This window comes from Crocodylus siamensis, chromosome 2 (genome assembly GCF_052110815.1).
Source record: "Crocodylus siamensis isolate JL-2025a chromosome 2, ASM5211081v1, whole genome shotgun sequence".
In the NCBI taxonomy this organism is placed as follows: Eukaryota; Metazoa; Chordata; order Crocodylia; family Crocodylidae; genus Crocodylus; species Crocodylus siamensis.
The window spans coordinates 19584751-19605220 of record NC_143396.1 but is presented as its reverse complement, the minus strand read 5'-3'; the positions used below and the strand labels follow the sequence as shown (position 1 = coordinate 19605220).

General features: G+C 48.6%; 1 protein-coding gene and 1 long non-coding RNA gene across 2 annotated transcripts in view; one reads left to right on the top strand and one right to left on the bottom strand.

Annotated features, from left to right (window-relative positions):
* Window positions 1-20470, bottom strand: part of SH3BP2 (SH3 domain binding protein 2) — a 112042-nt gene that overhangs the window by 61543 nt on the left and 30029 nt on the right. The gene's annotated exons all lie outside the window — the stretch shown is intronic.
* On the top strand, window positions 406-19919 carry LOC149870034 (uncharacterized). The gene is made up of 4 exons (XR_016440417.1): window positions 406-621; window positions 3951-4094; window positions 7572-7797; window positions 19830-19919. It is a non-coding gene; the product is annotated as an uncharacterized LOC149870034 (long non-coding RNA).

Genomic DNA, 20470 nt, shown 5'->3' with positions numbered 1-20470 from the left:
AAACCAAACTTTTTTTCCTAGTTAAAAAAAGTATGATTCATATCCTTGATACTTTATTTTGACCCTCCAGTTGCAACTGATTTTTTTTATGTACCAAAAAGTGTATGCACTATAGTACATTAAACACGTAAGTTAGTACTCATTTCCATTCCTTGTATAGGTCTTGTGGAGGTGGTGGAAGGTGTAACAGGGAGCCAGAACATTCCTGTTACTTTAAGAAAATGCTGCAGCAGTCTAGGTTTGCTCTGGGGGCTGGCAACTAGGAAGCAGGCTAATTTATTAGAGGGCTAGCTGCCAAAAAGCAGATAGGCCCATAACAATAGGACCCTGGGGGCCAATTCCTCTGGGAACTAGTTGCAAACAGTGAGCTGCTAGGCAAAGAACTACAAAGTTCTAGGCAAAGAACTACAAGCCGCTCAACTAAGCCACGAACCATCAGGCCAAAACAGAAATGGAGTGAGGCTCTGGAGGCACATAAGGCCAGTGCCTAAAGCAGTCTAGCCCTGCAGACGTCTAGGAGAGGAGCTCTGGAGCAAGGTGGCTGCAGAAAGAGACTGGCACCCAAGCTATCCCAGAGAGATGCAAGTATGGAGCTAAAGGGGACTTATAGCCTGTGAGGAGGTTAGTGACCCAATGGGGAAGAGGCTTTTTTTTATTACAGTCTGTGGGTTTGCATTTATGTTCTTACTAAGAATTCTCCAAGGTGGCACACCCTGGCCCAGCTCCATAAAGCCCCTGCCGGCTCCGCCCCCCCGCTCCTCCTGCCCTGCTCTGGGCCCCGCAAGTGCTGGCCCTGTGCTCCTCCGCAGCTCTTGCTGCGCTCCATGTGCCCGCTCACTCCCACTCCCCTTCGCCTGCTGCTGCTTTCAGTGCTTCCCTGCCTGCCTGCCAGCTGCTCCTGCTCCATGTGGCTCCCAGCTGCATGACTGGACCATGGGAGCACAGGGCCTGCGGTGGTACCCTGGGGCCAGAAGTGGGGGAGGCGGATGTGTGCAGTGAGGGAGGGATAGAGTGTGAGCGTGTGTGTGCGCGCGCGCGTGCGTGCATGCACACAGTGAGGGAGGGACAGAGTGAATGTGTGTGTATGTTCATAAAGCAAGTCCCATGTGCACACCCCACCATACACATGCACCCCCACCCTGCCTTGCACTGCCATGCACGCAGACCCAACACCCTCACACACCCCAGCCGCCCTCCACCCCACACACAGCCTCTCACAAACCCCATACCTCCCCCCACACATGCTCCCTCACCCCACCCCAGCACCGGATGGCCAAAGAACAGATGAAGGCTCACTATGGAATCCTGGTGCATCCTCCCTTCTTACAATCAAGTAACTCCATCAAGGCATGGTTGACAGGTTGCAACGGTGGGCGGATGAGAATAGGATGGGGTTTAACACTGATAAGTGCAAGGCGTTGCACATGGGGAGGAAGAACCGGCACCACACTTACAGGTTGGGGAACTCCCCTCTTGCCAGCACGGAGACGGAAAAGGATCTTGGAGTCGTCATTGACTCCACGATGAACATGGGCCGGCAGTGTGGGGAGGCAGTCAAGAAGGCCAATCGTACCCTGTCATGCATCCACAGATGCATCTTGAGCAGGTCCAGGGAGGTGATCCTCCCCCTCTATGCGGCACTGGTCAGGCCGCAGCTGGAGTACTGCGTCCAGTTCTGGGCGCCACACTTCAGGAGGGACGTGGACGATATGGAAAGAGTTCAGAGGAGGGCCACTCGTATGATCAGGGGTCAGCAGGGCAGGCCTTATGAGGAGAGGCTACGGGACCTGAACCTGTTTAGCCTCCACAAGAGAAGGTTAAGGGGGGACCTTGTGGCCTGCTACAAACTGGTCAGGGGGGATCAGCAGGTATTGGGGGAGTCCCTGTTCCCCCGTGCACTGCCAGGAGTGACCAGGAATAACGGTCACAAGCTGGCGGAGGGTAAGTTTAGATTAGATATTAGGAGGCGCTACTTCACAGTCAGGGCGGCTAGGGCCTGGAACCGGCTTCCAGGGGAAGTGGTGCAGGCTCCTAGCCTGGGGATTTTTAAAAGGAAGTTAGATGAGCACCTTGCCAGGGTCATCTGACCCCGGTGCTCTTTCCTGCCAAGGCAGGGGGTCGGACTAGATGATCTACCTAGGTCCCTTCCGACTCTAGCTACTATGAAACTATGAAACTATGGTAGGTGAGAGAAAAGGGAGGGTACCTGAGGAACTGGAGAAGGGCATAAGCTGCGTGGCCACTAGGGGGCATCATGGCTGCCCCAGCCCCATTTCTGTCACACATAGGGCCTTGCAAATTGCCCCCATTACTACCCTGAGAATCGAATCCTGTCCCAATAGGCTCTGAGCCTTCAGTGGAATTCCCTTTTAGACCCTGATCCCACAAACAGTTCTGTACATGCTTAATTAACAAGAAGAGGCAGTCACATTGACACAACTACATTGATTCATAAATGCACTTAAGCCTTTGAAGGGACTGGCCCCAAGTCTAACGCAGGACTGAAATGGTGGGGGTCAAGTCTGCTCACTTCACCCAAAGGACAAAAAAAACTTATTCATTTGTTTATATGCACAACAATTCCATGATTTTCATTGGGAATATATATTTTAAAATATGCTCAGACACTGATACCAACTCATGAATTAAAATTCTAGCTGAAAATAAAATGTGTCAGAGGAGTGCTGACACAGCTGTAACAACACAGAATGTCCTTTTAACAGCTGAGATGATGCAGAACTAGCAAATTCTCAGTTTTTAAACTCTGGGCTGGGTCAGTAATTTAAATCTTTAGGTTCTCTTGGATCTCGAGCATTTTTCAGGTGATGAACAGTCCATTGAGTTGTGTCGGGATCAGAGCCAGTACAACTTCCTGTTGTTTCTGTCACAATCAGGGAATGTGCTGCAATTGAAGTTGCATAAACAAGACTACAGGGACACCAGCATGATGAGGCCCTTAGCGGGGCCTCAGAGTGCTATCATAATACAAGTTAGCAATATTCTCTTTGTGGATTTAAGAAAATTCCAACTGTTTCCCCAAGAAACATAAAGTTTGAAATATTTATTATTTTAAAATGTAAAGATACTGCATATGTGTTGCTTGAAACTCCACAGAGATGGGAAATGCAAGACAGCAAAGATAAAATGAATAACATACAAGCAAGTACTTGCATGTACAGCAGTGGTCTCCAAGCTTTTTAAGTAGGAGATTACCTTTGGCATTTAAAAGCAACCCAAGATCTACTGTGTACATGTGGAGTGGAAGGAATCGGGGAGATGACAAAGCCATGAAATCAATTAACTCAATTCTGCCCAAATAGAAATGCTCCAGTCCCTCTTGGGCATTTGGCTTTAAAATTTGGGTGGAGTAGGGATCAAAGGAACTTACTTTTTTTTAGGGGGGGAGGGAATTTTCCGTATTCCAGGTCAAATTAGCCAAATTGGATGCACATCTTGCAGGGGTTATTTGACCCCAGCAGTCCTCCCTGCCCAGAGTGGCTGGACCTGATGATCTCATGAGGTCCCTTCCAGCCCTAAACTTCTGTGAAACTGTGTGTAAATCAGTTTTGAATCCTATTGAGTGAGCAAAACTCAATAGAACCTACCTTTTTCCTTTAAAAAAATTTCATGTCCCAGGTCAAATTATTCAGATCAGATCAAAATCCATTTGAATCATGCAAAAACCATATGTGGCCCTGCTCCTGGCAAGTATTCTCCACCCCAGCCTAGATCTTCAGATACTTCCAAATCCTTTGGCAGGCATCCTATGTGCAAGCCCAAGCCTGGAGGCTTGGGGTTCAGATGCCCTAGAGTTTTGCTTGCCCTCAGCTGTATGGCTGCAGGAGCAAGCTAGGGAGGAGTCTCCCATTTCCATAAAGTCACATGTAGCCAAGATCTTCCCAGTGGAAATGAAAGTGGGAGGCTAAAGGTAGGTGTGTGTTTTCTTCTAGGTTGGTGGATCTCCTCTGGTGGGCTTTAAACTAGGCTTACTGGGGGAAGGGGAAGATGAGGGCGGAGGAAGCATTGGACTGCCAAACCAAGCAACACCCACAAGTACAGCCCAGCCTAGGCCAATGAGTGGAACATACACACAGGTAAGCGACAGGGGCCAGGGCAATGCTGAAAGTAGGGGGCCAGTGCACACATCCACAGGAGGCCTCAAATGCCTCTGCAAAGGTGCTCGTAGTATGGGAAACAAGCAAGAGGAACTTACCCTCCTGCTAGCTGACACCAACCCAGACATAGTGGGGCTCACTGAAATGGGGTGGGACCCAACACATGACTGGGAGGTGAATATCAAGGGCTATAGGCTGTACAGGAGGGATAGGACAGGGAGGAAAGGTGGGGGCGTGGCGCTCTACATTAAGGAGGAATATACATCCTCGTCAATTAGCAAAGAATCAGAGGAGGGGCACTCTAAAGTACTGTGGGTTAGAATACAAGGCAGTCGCGGGGAAAGAGACTTAATGGTGGGGGTCTACAACAGACCACCCAACCAAGGGGAAAAGCTAGACCAGGAATTCTTAAGTCAGCTCACGGAGGTAGTTAGGTCAAAGGATGTGGTCATCATGGGTGACCTGAACTTTCCAGACATCTGCTGGGAAGAGCAGTCAGCCAGGTCTGACCGCTCACGTAGGTTCCTAGCTGAGATACAGGACCTCCATCTAACCCAGGAGGTGCACAGCCCCACCAGGGGAGATGGCTTGTTGGACCTGGTGCTGGCCATGGGTGACGACCTGGTGAGGGGGCTGTGGGTGCTCGACCATCTGGGCAACAGTGATCATCGTGTGCTGGAATTCACCATCCAGCGCAAGGTGGCAAAGGCCTGCAGCAAGGCAGCAGCCCTAGATTTCAGGAGGGCGGACTTCAATGAGCTAAGGAGAATAGTTGGGGAAGCACTGAGGTCCCAGAGGGGAGGGAAGCAAGGTGTCCAAGAAGAATGGATGATCCTCCAAGCCCAAAGGGAGGTAATCCCAACACAGATCAAAGGGGGCAGGAGGGCGCAAAAGCCCCCATGGCTCACTAAAAGCATCTGGGAATGTCTCCTAGCTAAAAGGGAGGCGCACACCCAATGGCAGGGAGGGGCCATCACCAGGGAGGACTATACTGCAGTTGCTCGGGGATGCAGGGGGCAGTCAGGAAGGCCAAGGCGGAGATGGAACTGGGGCTAGCTTCCTGGATCAAGGACAACAAGAAGTCCTTTTCTAAATACATAGGGGGCAAAAAGAAGGTTCTGGGTAAAGTGGGGCCCCTGCAGGACACGCTAGGAAATTTGGTCGTCACACCAGATGACAAAGCCAACATATTTAATGATTTTTTTGCCTCCATTTTCCTGAGCAGGGACCAGATCAGCCCCCCCTGGGCCCTCCTTAATCCCCAGGGGAGGCGCACCCAGGCCAAGGGTCAGGGAGGATCTAGTCAGGGAACTTTTGGAAGGGCTGGATGTATTTAAATCAGCTCGTCTGGACGATCTCCACCCCAGAGCGCTGAGGGAATTAGCTGAGGTCATTGCGGGACCCCTGGCACGGCTTTACAAGCACTCATGGTGCTCTGGTGTGGTGCCAGAGGACTGGAAGAGGGGCAACGTGGTTCCTGTCTTCAAAAAGGGGAGGAAGGAGGACCCGGGAAACTACAGACCAGTTAGTCTTACCTCGATCCTGGGTAAGCTTTTTGAGAGAATTATTCTGGCACGTGTCCACAAGGGGCCAGCAGGAAAGGTTATGCTTATGGGCAACCAACACGGGTTCATTAGAGGCAGGTCCTCTCAGACCAACTTGGTGGCCTTCTATGACCAGACCACCAAATCCTTAGATGCACGGGTAGCAGTGGACAGAGTCTTCCTGGACTTTTGGAAGGCCTTCGACACTGTCTCTCACCCCATTCTCATTAAAAAACGGGGACTGTGGTGTTGACACCCACACAGTAAATGGGTTGCCAGTGGGCTGGAGGGCCGCACCCAGAGAGTGGTGGTGGATGGGTCATTTTCAACCGGGAGGGATGTGGGCAGTGGGGTCCCCCAGGGCTCGGTCCTCGAGCCTGCACTGTTCAACATCTTCATCATTGACTTGGATGAGGGGGTAAATAGCACCCTGTTCAAATTTGCTGATGACACTAAGATGTGGGGGGATGTGGGCACACTAAAAGGGAGGAATAGGCTGCAATCAGACCTAGACAGGTTACGGGGTGGGCAGATGAGAATAGGATGGGATTCAACACTGATGAGTGCAAAGTGATGCACCTGGGGAGGAAGAACCAGCACCATACCTACAGGCTGGGGAACTCCCTTCTTGTCAGTACAGAGGCAGAAAAGGATCTTGGAGTTATCATTGATGCCAAGATGAACATGGGCCGGCAGTGTGGGGATGCAGTCAGGAAGGCCAACCGCACCTTGTCATGCATCCACAGATGCATCTCGAGCAGGTCCAAGGAGGTGATCCTCCCCCTCTATGTGACACTGGTCAGGCCGCAGCTGGAGTACTGCATCCAGTTCTGGGCGCTGCACTTCAGGAGGGATGTGGACAGCATGGAAAGGGTACAGAGGAGGGCCACTTGGATGATCGGGGGCAGCAGGGCAGGCCCTACGAGGAGAGGCTATGGGACCTGAACCTGTTCAGCCTCCACAAGAGAAGGCTGAGGGGAGATCTAGTGGCCTGTTACAAACAAGTCAGAAGGGACCAGCAGGCATTGGGGGAGTCCTTGTTCCCCCGAGCACTACCAGGAGTGACTAGAAATAACAGTCACAAGCTGGCAGAGGGTAGATTTAGGCTAGATATCAGGAGGTGCTACTTCATGGTCATGGTAGCTAGGATCTGGAACCAACTTCCAAGAGAAGTGGTGCTAGCTCCTACCCTGGGGGTCTTTAAGAGGAGGCTGGATGTACACCTTGCTGGGGTCATTTGACCCCAGTACTCTCTCCTGCCATGGCAGGGGGTTAGACTCGATGATCTGCTCAGGTCCCTTCTGACCCTAGAAACTATGAAACTATGAAATGTACTCGGGGTACTACTCCCTGGTTTTCCCCTGCCAGTAGGAAAACCACCTTAGTGGTCATGGTATTTCCCCTGCCAGGGAAATAGATGAGCTAGATCTGCAAACTGGCAGCTGGAGCAGACTCTAGTACAGCCTGCTTCATGAAGTATTTTGCAGGGCATGTGCTGCAAGACTGGTGAGTGTGCATGCTCCACAGCATGCACCCACGGACTATGGACCTGCCATGGTTCTACAAAGTCCTGGATTGCTTCTGGAACAGATATGAGTTATACAATGAGGCCCCAATGACTGTGACAAACCACGGTAAGGTGATAAGGGCAAAAAACAGACTGTTGGCTTAGCAGTCATCACCAGGTAGTATGTTCACAGGCATGTGGGAAAGAATCTTCCAAAAGTATCTGCAAAGGAGCACAGGGACTTGAACTGACAGATAGCCAGGAGGGAAGTGCTGGGGAGAGTAAGCAAACTCCTCTAGGTGGTGACAAGAGTCACAGGAGTCAGAGAGATGGCACTGTTTAGACACGTGACTAAGCAGCCAGGGACCTGACAGTCCACTTTGACTAGTTCATGTTTCGGTTCAGAAATGCCGTGTGAAAGCTCAGGTCCAGGCACGCAAACCTCCCAGTTGAGGACTGCATCAGAACAGGAACGACTGAGCTTCAGCTATACTATAAGAAAACAGAAAGAAACAACAGGGAGAAGATGGCAAAGATCATGCAGAAGAGGAAAAAATGGCACAGACTGTCCAGTATCCCCAAAGAAGACACTGATGACGTGGAAGAGGATGATGATCATGACAAAGAGGAGGTGAGCAATGAGGATAATGTAACTGTTCTACATTATTAAGCATGTAACTGTTTTATATTATTTCAATTTTATATTATATTTCTTTTCTTTTCTATGTAACTGCCATGCGGCACTCTCACATTTATGTAACCTTGAGGCCTTTGCTGTGAACCAAAGCAAGCGCCTGGTACCGCTTTTTGCTGCCTTGCAATTTTTACTGTTAGTCTAAACAAGTGCCTGGTACTATGCTCTGCTGGCAGTAGGCCACACACCTGTACTCTGTAAATTTTACTTCTTATCTAAAAAGTGTCAGTTTTACAGAAACAAAACTTATGTAGAGAATCTGCCTAGTAACTATTCTGTAAAAGAAATTATCCTATCTCTGTATGCTTAGCTTATATCGTAGTTAGTGTCATAGAGGCAGTCCAACAAACATCTATAAAAGAGGCAAAAAAGCAGGAAGCTGCAGAGATGACGACTGGAAAACTCTGTGGGCCTGATCATCCTACAGACCAGTTCCTAGCCTCCCCACCTGGGCGTACCCCAGCGAAGACAAAGGCCTCGAAAATCCGACAACTGACAACGATTCACCGTGTTACAGTATTGCATTGTATATCCCATTCATGAGCCGTTGACCAGTTCTGGGACTTAAGGAGCCGGCAGCCGCACCTAGCTTTGGACTACTTCCACTGTTGGAACGCAAGGGCTGGCTCTGGAACCTCGTGAACCAACGGACACCCTATAGATTAAGAAACACTAACAACTTACTCTAAGTCGTCTACTTGTGCCAACTCGGTGAACCTCGAGGGCGGCTATAAAGCTACCTCCAATCCCGCCCCACAAGCCGCGCGCTCACACAGCTCCGCAAAGCCCGTGGCTCCCCTAAGCGGTGCCGGAACTGCTAGCCCAGCATTCCACCACAGATAACAGGGAGGAGTATAACAAAGATGACATGGGCTAAGGATTGGGGAAAGAAACAAAGGGGTTGTGGAGCAGGAGGGTGGGAGGTGGGGAGGGGAGAGTAAAGGGCATGGAGGTGGTTTTGCATGTTTGTAATGGTTAAAGGAGATAATGATGGGCACGCAGGTGCAGTTATTGTATGGGAGATGATGGTTAACAGTAGATGTATATTACGAACTGTCAAGTGAGCCATGTTGGTCATGAGATAGAATGGTAATGGGTATGTGTGTGTGTGAGAAATATATTTTTGCAAGAAAGGGAAGTTTGTGCTATATGTAAGTAAGTGCCAAATGATGCTTAAAGGTGTGTTTATGGAGTACCTGTGCTAAAACTTGCAGCAGTTTCAAAAAACTGCAGCATCAGTTCTGGGGGTGAACTAAATTTATGGGCACTACATGGAAATTCCTACACATATGTTTACAAATGTGTTTCTCACGTTCATGTGCTCAGGGGGGGCAGGGCCTGGCAGTAAGGAGCTGAGGAAGGGGCTGCAAGGAAAAGAAGTTTGGGGGGCAAAGCAGGTACCTGCCCCCTGAGATTTATTTTCCTTGCTCTAGCACTGAGAGAGGGACAAATTCAAGACAAATTTCCAATAATTAGAATGTATACCTGGAATATAAAAACAAATGTATAATTTTTCCATACATAGAATCTACTTATTGCAGTGGTTATCTTATATTCAAGTAAGTACAGTAATAACATTTATGGGGAAGCAATCTTTTGTTCTCAGTGATGGCAGATAACAGAACAAAGACCAATGATCTCAAGTTGCAGGTAGAGAATTTCCAGTTAGGTATTAGGAAAAACTCTCTCACTAGGAAGGTAATTAGCCACTGGAATAGGCTACCTAGAGAGGTTATGGAATCTCCATCCTTAGAGGCTTTTAAGACCCAGATAGACAAATCCTTGGCTGGGATGATGTAGTTGGTGATGATCCTGCTGAGGAGGAATCCTGCAGAGGATTGAACTAGATGACCTCCTGAGGTCCCTTCTAGCCCAAGATAGACAGCATTTCTTATGTAAAGCCTTATCCCATTCTTTGACTCAGAAACCCTTTTGTTACAAGCTAATAGATAAAGGTTTTATTTAACAGTCATTTCCTGTTGGAAACTTTGCAGCTCTGAAAGCTTTACGACTTTCACAGTGTAAGAATAATTTACTCATTAGTAGCAGACTAGAATTGTTCTGCTGTTTTCCATTACTATGCAATTTTTTGTAAGAGAATGGAAAAAGTAGAAGGAGATCACAGTGTGATGTGGGACACTCAGATGAAATACCTGTTGGGGTTTATTGGGTGATTATCTGGAATTCTCTGCCCTTGAATATTCTGGTAGAATCTACCCAGATTCAGAGGAGAAAAAAAACAACTATTTACAGACCTGGTTCTTTATGGAGTTATGCATGGGTGTGTATTTAAACATTGTGATTCTTCTTGAAACATTCAGGAGTTAAACGTTCACTGTTTTCTGAGGCTAGGAATATTGGGCCCTGGTATTTTTTACCTGTCTTTGTGGATCAGGTGGTTATGCCCCATGCAATTGCAGTGGGCTTTGGTGGAATCTAGCCCTTCCCATCTGTTCTCATGTGTGGGCTTGCCAGATATGCATAGTGTTTTCCCTTAGTCAGCCAGGCCAAGGGGACACAAAGTTATGCCCCTTTTCCTCTCCCAGCCAGTTCACCACGCTTAGAACGAGGGAGAACTTTATTGGTTACAGGGAGTAGGTTTGGGGTAGGGTACAGGATAGAGCAGTATCACAGAATAACCTTTGAGCAAACAGTGTGGCTAGGTAGCCATTGATTATGCAACTGCTGTACTGCAAGCTATAGATCTCAAGTAACTTACTCACAAATATCATCCAGGGGCTGGTTGCTTTCCTCTGGAGACAGGCAGTTTCTTACGTGTCCAGTTTCAAGAGAGAAGGAAAGGGCTGCAGCATTCAGCTGCTTTTACTTTCTCCATAGCAGCCCTAGGGCTCCAGCATGGAAGCTCTCTCCCTGCTTTCCAGCATGCCTGTCTCCAGCATAGCTTTGTCAAAAATGGCTCTCCTTCTCCTTCCTCATGGGGACTCCTTTTATCCCCTGTTGTGATCTCATCACTAAGGTCCCACCAGCAGCAGCCCCATTGCCTGAAGCCTAGTGCTTTCATATGACCTCACTTTCACGGTCCAACCAGGCAGGTGTTAAACCGATTGGTTGGCATCAAATAAAAAGCAATACTGGTCAAGCCCCTTTCTCCAGACTATGAGGTAAGTGCCCAGCCCATGGGCAACTGGTGTCTCCTGAGTCATGCACTCAGTGAGTGAGGCATGATTGCACACGCTGACTTGGAAGCAGTGTTCCCTCTAAGCTGGCTGTAAGAGGGGATGCTGCTTGGAAGAGCCAGCGGCACACCCAGAAGGGCCAGGGATGTGCCCAGAAGGGCCAGTGGCACTTCTCCTGGCACTCCCACTGCCTGGCCGGCGCTCTCAGGGGGGCACCAGCACTCTCGCTTGCCCCCCCGCCCACTGCCTAAGCAGGGAACGCTGCTGTGAGGGGGTGCACATGCCTCTGGCAGCCCTTTCTGTGGAGTCCTAGAGGTCTCCTCCAGCATTGAATTGATGAAGTCCTCGTGGCAGAGGATGTTTCAGAGCCTTACCACGTCCTCCTGTAGCTCTCTTGCCTGATTCCTGAGGGACATCACTAGGAGGCACTACTTGCATTGTAGCCACTTTCTCCACCTGGGTGTCCTCGGAAGCACAGTCTTCACAGCACCAAACCAGAACCTGGGTGCATGCCTCAATGGTGAGCTGTCCTGCCTGGGCAGATACCACACAGGTGAAAGGAGATGAAGAGCTGGTATAGGCAGTGGCTCTGGCATAGTGATATCCTCCAGCCATTTCTCTAGGTCTCTTAATCTGTTGCCTCTCTCTTCTGTACCCTTTTCAAGCAGAACTTCCCTATCAAATTACCTTGAAAGCTGGCCTATTCACTGCTTCTTGGTTTCAAGAGGTTCCCCTTTCCCTGCTAACCCACTTCCTGCTTACAGTGAAGGAAGGTGAGAGAGAGAGCTTCCAGGTGAACTCTCCCTTGAACTTCCCCTCGCTCTGGGCTCTAGTTAAACAAGGGACTTAAGTATTGGTCTAACGTCTAACTCGGAGCTGGACAATTATTTGGGTTAAAAGACCACTGAATGAGCTTTGGTGACCTGTCGAGGACCATACCCCTCTGTCTGTCTGTCTCTGTCTCTTGCTCCCACCTCCTCTGTCCTGCTCCCTCTCTCTCATCCCTCCCTCCTGGGGTTGGGACCAGTGCAGAAGCCTAAACCTGCCTACAGCTTTAGCATACCCTCCCCCTGACATCCAGAGCCCCAACCTGGAAGCTGCCAGCTGTATTTGGGCAACTGTGGAGGCAGCTGCTGCATCCAGACTATGAGCAGAGTTGGGCTTATTACAACTGTAGGCAGGTTCGTGCTTCTGTTTCTCCACTGGTGGCAGCCCCAGCCCAGAGAGCCAGTGAGTGAGTGTCTGGCACACCAGAAGAAGTCCTGGCCTCCCAGCACCATGCAGCTGCTGGAGCTGAAGTTGCTGCCTGCTTGCAGTCCAGATCCAATTGATTGATGCCTGGATCCAGCCCATGGGCTTGATTTTGTCCACCCCTGGTCTAACTGCTGAGTTTTAGTTACTTACACTAAATATATGTAGGTTAGTTATTCTTAATTAAAGAAATAACTTACCTTAAAAGCTCCCCTTCAAAGAGGGTGCAGCAATCTGAGCTGCAAACTGACTTGCGAACTGCTTGCAAACTGCCCTGTTTGCTGACCCTGGTCATTTGTTCCCTGGTTACTAGGAGAGTATGCTTTTATACTCTCCTGGGCCTGGACTGGGTCTGCCCCCAGGTTGTTTGTTCTTATAAAAGCATGAACATCAGGCAATGTAGCAGCTGAAATTTTCAAAACAAACCAGGGTATTTGGAAACAGAATTTCCATAAAAATAATGGGAATTGGGTATCCAAATCTGTCAGGAGTAGGGGTGTCCTGGTAGAGAATTTTTGGGCTGATACCGGTGGCTGATTTTTAAGGAGCCATATTGGCCCATACCAATCTGATTCTGACATGCAGCCAGGCAGCTTGGAGACCAGTGTCAGGCTGGTAAGTCTGATATGGGGGAAAGGGTGTGGGGAAGGAAGGGGTGTAGGGGGTGCAGATTGAGGTCCCTGCAGTGAGGGAGGGAGTTGGGGCAGGGGCGGGCGATGCACAACCAGGGTGGGGCAGGGTGTGGGACAGAGCCATGAGTAGCTTGTCTGGGGGTGTGTGGAGTGGCTCCCAGCACTGTGCACACCCTGGGAGGGCATGGTGGGTGTGTGACCCTGAATCTGCATGTGGGACAAAGATGGGCTGCCACTGTGGGCTAGGGCCACAGCTGCTCTTCCCAGGGGTGGGAGCACTAGGCTGGGCTCCACTCAGGGTGGGCAGCGGTGGTGCTGGAAGGGGATTATGTGGGGGGCTGCAGCTACTCCAAAATTCACTGTAGCCCGCTCAACCCCACCTCCCATTGTCATTACCACTGCCCATCCCAAGTGCAGCACAGCCCAACACCCCTGCCAGGAAGAGCCCTATGCAGCCCCCTGCCCCAGCCCGCAGCAGCACCCTGCCCCACTCCACACACAAATCAGGGGGCACACCTCCCCATGCCCTCCTGAGGTGTACACAGTGGCAGGAACTGTGCCCCCGGACGAGCCGCTCATGGCTCCATCCTGTGCCCACCCTGCCCTGGCTGTGCAGTGCATGCCCCTGCCCCACTCCCTCTCTGGCCATGGGGGCCTCAAACTGTGCCCCCCATGCCTATTCCCTTCCCCCACCCTTCACCCACAACAGACTTACCAGTCCGATGTTGGTCTCCAAGCTGCCAGGCTGCACCCCTGGCCCCATGCATGCTGGGAATCCAAACAGCATACAAAGGATATGCAAGGTAAAGTTTAGTTTTGACAATATTCTAATATAGAAGGGAGCAGAGAAAACCAGGAAAGCCAAGGCTGCAGCTGAACTCCAACTAGCTTAGAGCATCAAGGACAATAAAAAGTCCTTTTTCATATATGTGGGGAGCTGGAGGAAAAACAAGGGCAACATTGGACCCCTGCTGAACAAGATGGGACAACAGACAACTGGCACCCAGGAAAAAGCCAACCTATTAAATAGGTACTTTGCATCAGTCTTTCATCAGTCCCATGGGACGCCCATGCCTGCTACAGAACAGGGAGGTCTGAATGTGAGAGATCCCCTGCCCTCCATCAATGCTGACCTCGTGATAGATCACCTTGAGAGGCTGGACACATTCAAGTCAGCCGGCCCTGACAGTCTACACCCCAGGGTACTCAAGGAGCTGGCGAGCATCATAGCCCAGCTCCTGGCATGGATCTTTGAGACCTTGTGGCGCTCTCGTGTAGTGCCCAAAGACTGGAAGAAGGCCATTGTGGTGCGTATCTTCAAGAAAGGGAGGAAAGTGGATCCGGCTAATTATAGGCCCATCAGCCTGACTTCTATCCCAGGGAAGGTCTTAGAAAAGTTTATTAAAGAGGCCATCCTTAATGGATTGGCCAATGCTAACTTCCTGAGTGATAGCCAGCACGGGTTTGTTGCGGGTAGGTCTGGCTTGACCAATCTCATTTCCTTCTATGACCACGTGACCTATCACCTGGACAAGGGAGAAGAGATTGATGTCATATATCTTGACTTCAAAAAAGCCTTCGATCTGGTATCCCATGATCACCTCTTGGCAAAACTGGCCAATTGTGGCCTTGGGCTCACCATGATCCGCTGTCTGGGAAATTGGCTCCATGGCCAGACCAGAGGGTAGTAATTGATGGAAGTCAATCATCATGGTACCCTGTGACCAGTGGGGTCCCCCAAGGCTCTGTCCTTGGACCCATATTGTTCAACATCTTCATTAATGATGTGGACATTGGAGTCAGGAGCAGACTGGCCAAGTTCGCCAATGACACCAAACTTTGGGGCAAAGCATCCACGCCAGAAGACAGGCGGGTGATCCAGGCTGACCTGGACAAGCTCAGCAAATGGGCAGATGAGAACCTGATGGTGTTTAACACCGAAAAATGCAAGGTTCTCCACCTTGGGAAGAAAAACCTGCAGCATCCTTATAGGCTCGGCAGTGCTACGCTGGCTAGCACTACGGAAGAAGGAGACTTGGGGGTCATCATTGACCACAAGATGAACATGAGCTTGCAATGCGATGCTGCAGCTAGTAAAGTGACCAAAACGCTGGCTTGCATCCATAGATGCTTCTCAAGCAAATCCCGGGATGTCATTCTCCCCTTGTACTCGGCCTTGGTGAGGCCGCAGCTGGAGTAGTGCGTCCAGTTTTAGGCTCCACAATTCAAAAAGGATGTGGAGAAGCTTGAGGGAGTCCAGAGGAGAGCCATGCGAATGATCAGAGGTCAGGAAAGCAGACCTTGTGATGACAGGCTGAGAGCCATGGGGCTCTTTAGCTTGGAAAAGTGCAGGCTCAGGGGTGATCTGATGGCCACCTATATGCTTATCAGGGGTGACCACCAGTACCTGGGGGAATGTCTGTTCACCAGAGCGCCCCAAGGGATGACGAGGTCAAACGGTTATAAACTACTGCGAGACCGTTTCAGGCTGGACATAAGGAAGAATTTCTTTACTGTCTGAGCTCCCAAGGTCTGGAACAGCCTGCCATCGGAGGTGGTTCAAGCGCCTACATTGAACACCTTCAAGAGTAAATTGGATGCTTATCTTGCTGGGATCCTATGACCCTAGCTGACTTCTTGCTCTTTGGGTGGGGGGCTAGACTCAATAATTTTCCGAGGTCCCTTCCAGCCCTAATGTCTATGAAATCTATGAAATAATATACAGGTAGATTTTTTTAAATAAAAAACAATTTGTCATTAATCCCTTGGCTGTCCTTTATCCTAATTAGCTGATTGCTGGTAGCATCAACTAGCAAGAAGTTGGAGGAGAAAAGGGTAACCACACTTCAGATCTGTTCAGGATAGTAATTCCCTGGGTAGAAGAGGGGAAAAGAAAGTAGAAGAACAACAAAGAGATGCTGAGGCAGAAATAGTAAATCAATTCTGTGACTAGTGTATACTGAAGTGCAGCAAAAGTCTGAGCTGGAAGAAATGAAGTTAGAAGCAGAGGATGGAGGAAATAATTCTATTTGGAGTAGGAAGCTGGATTAATAGAGAAGAAATCCAAGGATTAAAACTAGAGAGACAACTTGAAGCTGCTGGCACAACTCAGAAATAGTTTCCTTATAGTCTAAAGTGCTTGGGCTGTTTTCTCTGTAGCTACCTCATAAGTTCTGCCTGCAGCTTTAGTTGGGTCATAGTGCCTCAGCCCTGGTGCAGATGCAAGCCACTCCTTCACCGAAAGATTAAAACCTTGCCTGAGAAGGGCAGCAGCATTTTTGTTCAGGCAGTGCTGAAGGAGTCAAATGACTTTCTGGTTTATTATAATCTCTCTCCTTCCTGCTAATTTCTCTCCGCTGCCTAGGTGTTAATGACCCTCTATCCTTTTAATAGTATTGATGTTCCACTATTCAAATTATCCTTCTGCAATTTAGCTGCCTGTTAGCAAAATTGCAGAAGGATTCCTGGTAATGTGTATCTCAGCTATTTCACAGCCCTGCTGACTGTTTTTAGCTCTAACTAAAAACTTTATCTCAGTTGTGGTCATATGAACTCAGGAGTAGAAGTGACTGACAGTGAAACACTGGAGGCACTGTCAAGATGCTCAAGAAGGCTAGATTTTGTTTTCTGAATCTGAATAAGAAACATTTAACTATAAAGACTACAGGACTAAAGAGACAATATATTTTGACTATTTTGACTATATTTTGCGATGAAGGGGCTGGGGCACATAACTTATGAAGAGAAGCTGAGGGAACTGGGCTTATTTAGTCTGGAGAAGAGAAGACTGAGAGGGGATTTAATAGCAGTCTTCAACTACCTCAAGGCAGGTTTGAAAGAAGATGGAGCTAGATTGTTCTCAGTGGTGACAGATGACAGAACAAAGAGCAATGGTCTCAACTTGCAGCAAGGGAAGTTTAGGTTAGATATTAAGAAGAATTTTGTCACTAGGAAGGTAGTAAAACACTGAAACAGGTTACCCAGGGAGGTTGTGGATTCGCCATCCTTGGAATTTTTTAAGACCTGGCTACCCCTGGCTGGGATTATCTGTCTCTGGGCTCAGACCACCCACCTTCCTTCATCCCTGCCACACCTTGATGTCTCTGGGCTCCCTAATAATTCTGAGAGATGTCACTAAGGCAAGAGGCTGCCCATTGCTCACCCTGGTGACAAGGGCATTACACACGACTCCGTCCCTTTTGTGTCCCATGCTTCGCAGATGACAACCTAAGTTGATGAATAGCTCCAGCCTAAGGCTGGGCCAAATTCTGCCCCTTGTAGGCCTCTAACATTCAGCGCACACAGTCTGTCCTCCCACCGGGCCTCTTTCACACCACCCTCTCTCACAGGGCCTCTTGTACTCTGCCTGCTCTCACCAGGCCTCTCACAAACTGCCACTTCACTGAGGCCACGCTCAACCTGCTTATTCCACACAGCCCACTCTGGATTCCCCTCGGGCCCTACTCTACTCAGCACTTCTGGGCACATTCCCTACTCACTCTCCAGCCAGGGTGCATTCAGTCACTTCAGGCCATCCTCTCACAGACCTTACTCTACGTGACCCACAGCCTTATGCTGTACTCCAGGCTGAACTCAGCTGTTGGCCCCTCTCATGCACAGCACTTTGGGCCACTGTTGCACCCCTACTCTATGCAGGCCTCTACATACTTCTGTCCCTCCCCACACTTTCACTGGGGCCACCAGGGTCTTTCACCCTGTGGGTTTCAGGTGCTTCTCTTAAGCATGCCCAGCCCCCGCTAACACTAGGGTCTTTCCCATATGGGTTCAGGTGTCTCTTCCTAGGTATGCCTGGCCTCATGCCATTAGGGTCTTTCACCCTATGGGCTCAGGTGCCTCTCTCTAGTTTGTGCCTGCCCCATGCCTGTCCCTACCTCGGGCTAACCCACCAGGATGTGAGGGGCTGGGGTTTTAAGGCACCCCTACCTGCCTTTCACCAGGGAGGTAACTGGCCTGGCATTTCTGGGGGACTGTTTCTACCACAGACATGCCCCACGAGACCACCCTTCCCTGGCAGGGTGCAGTTTTCAGTCATACCCAGGACCAGGAGCCTCCTGCCATCCCCATAGCTCCTGCCCTTACCTCCAAGATGTTCTCAGCAGCTCAGCCAGATATTGCCTCCTCAGCTGCTAGCAGCAACCTGCTGCCCCAGCTCTGAGGGTCCTGGGTTAAAATGGAGGCTGTTCCACCCCGAGAGCCCTCCTAGGGTCATGTGACTCCTGATTAAGGCTAGCCCACACCTGCAGGCTGCACTTGCTGCCTGCTTCTCAAAAACTTCCTTGCCCTTGATCCTTAAAGTGGCAGGCACCAAAGGTACTCTGTCCGACAGTTGCTTATGAAGTAACACAGAAGTCAGATGAGGAGGAATGCCAACCACCTGCTTCTTGCCAGGCAGTATGACAGAGCACTGTGCACCAACAAATGCTAGAACATTATAACAATCAACAAAAGCGTTATTAACCAGCAGTCAGAATGCCTACACTTTCTATAACAAGCAGAAAGGCTAGAGTAAGATAATTCTGTAGAAAGTTTAAGTTACTGAAGCATTGCTAAGGTATCAACCTTACACAGTATAGCGCACAAGCTATAGTGAACAGTGCCATAGCAAGTGGGGGTGAGCAGGTTTAACCGTCTCAGAGTGCCAAAGCAAAGGGGCACCAACAGGTGCTGCCTAGCCAGGGTAGGGCATGGGATGGAGCCACGAGCAACTCATATGGGGGGGGTAGGGATGGGGGAAGGGCAGCTCCCACCATTGCGTGCACTCCTGGGCAAGCATGTGAGGGCATGTACCCCCTCTCCCCCTCAATCTGTACGCAGGGCGAGGGTGGGCTGCCACTGCAGGCTTTGCCCCAGGGACCAAACTTCGCTGCTACAGCACTGTTAGTGAAGCTTCCCCTGCAATGCTTCACATCCTGCCCCAGTTTGATTTGAGCAGTCATTTTGTTTCTCAGTAGGCCTTTTCCTTTCTACTAATTCTGAGGCACAACCATGCTTGTCCTAGAACATTTTATTTTCCCAAACAGAAAGCAACAGCCACACACTCTCAGCCTAATATAATATTTTTTTCTTTACCTTACTTTACCTCACATAGCTGTTGAAAGGCTTAATTTGTTGTTGTGTGAAGTACTTTGAGATTGTCTAATGAAAGGCATAAAGAATACAGCATGTTAAGATAAATGCTGCAATGCTCAAGTAAGAACTAAATCCTTTCCCCTATATGGCTTATGCCAAGGAAAAGTAGCCAGACTTAGCAAATAGCCAGGCATAAAGAATAAAGAAGCTGAAAAGTTAATTTTCAGTAAAAGAAGGAATCTTACAGCACTGAAAGTTTCCTATTTGCAGAAAGGTTGTCTCCCCTCATTTTGGGAACATGTCCCAGCTAGAGCTGAGCCCATATATTCTTCTTTCCTTTCCCTCTAATATTGATGAAATACCATGCAACAAGTGCAGTTGCTAATACCACAGAGAGAAAAATACGGAAACTCTATGTCTAAATAAATAAGTAAAGTATTTTAAGAAACTCCCTGTAGCATATTTATTTATTTAAATGATATGCAAATGATTTCCCACAGAATTTGAAACTTGATTTCATTTATACACTATAAAAACAGTTAGTTCTACTTTTCAAAACAAACTACAACATGTCATTACTTTTATAAACTATAGTAGTTTTGCCCAGAATTAAGTTTATGGTCAGGTATTTCCTCCCACTATATTCATGGTATTTTAGCTCCCTGTCAATATAGAGCTAAGTCTGTAACATGTTGCCAAGGTAGATTCTGAGCTAGGTGAACAGGAACATTGAGTGGGTGAATTATGGAGGGACTCTAGGGAGAAAGTATCATTATTTCTATATAGGTATGGTTCTACACAACAGAGTGGAAAAATAGCTAAGAGAGAACAATTCACATGTACTATGTTCTTTTTTCAGCAGAAGACAGAAGAGACTGCTTTGGCATGAAGTACAGGCTTATTGGGCACACTGAAGAAAACATATGGTCTAGAAATGGAGATTTAAAATATGTACAACATGAAAAAAATGAATTGAAAATATCTTGGATAAGAAGATTATAAAAGGGTTGACAGGCACCACAAGAGGGAGAATCAACAGCAAGGAAAATTAAGAGTTAAAATAAAAGAAGAATTTCAAGAAGAGAAAAAGAACTAGGATGCATTCAAACTGGCCCACAAGTCAGTTAATAAGAACTAACTATCTCTGGAGGCATGGAAGAGAAAGTTGCAGGAGATGTACTTAATGGGTGACCTGGAATAATAAAGCAAGCAGATATTAAGAGACATTTTTCAGCCATCCCACAGAGCTAAGAAATTGTCATCAGTGACTTAATGTTAGGAAGGGTGGACAGAACAAATGTCAGAGACAGGATTACATACAAAAAACTAAAACACTCAATTTCAAAATGATACTTTTTATTAGACCAACTGGAAAATGGCAAGAAAACTGTCCTTTTTTGCAAGCTTTCAGGATCAAAGTCCCTTTGTCAGGCTCTGGGACAAGTGTAGATGGTACAAGATGGTAAAAAGTCCCCATAGGTAGGAAATAAACTTTGTTTT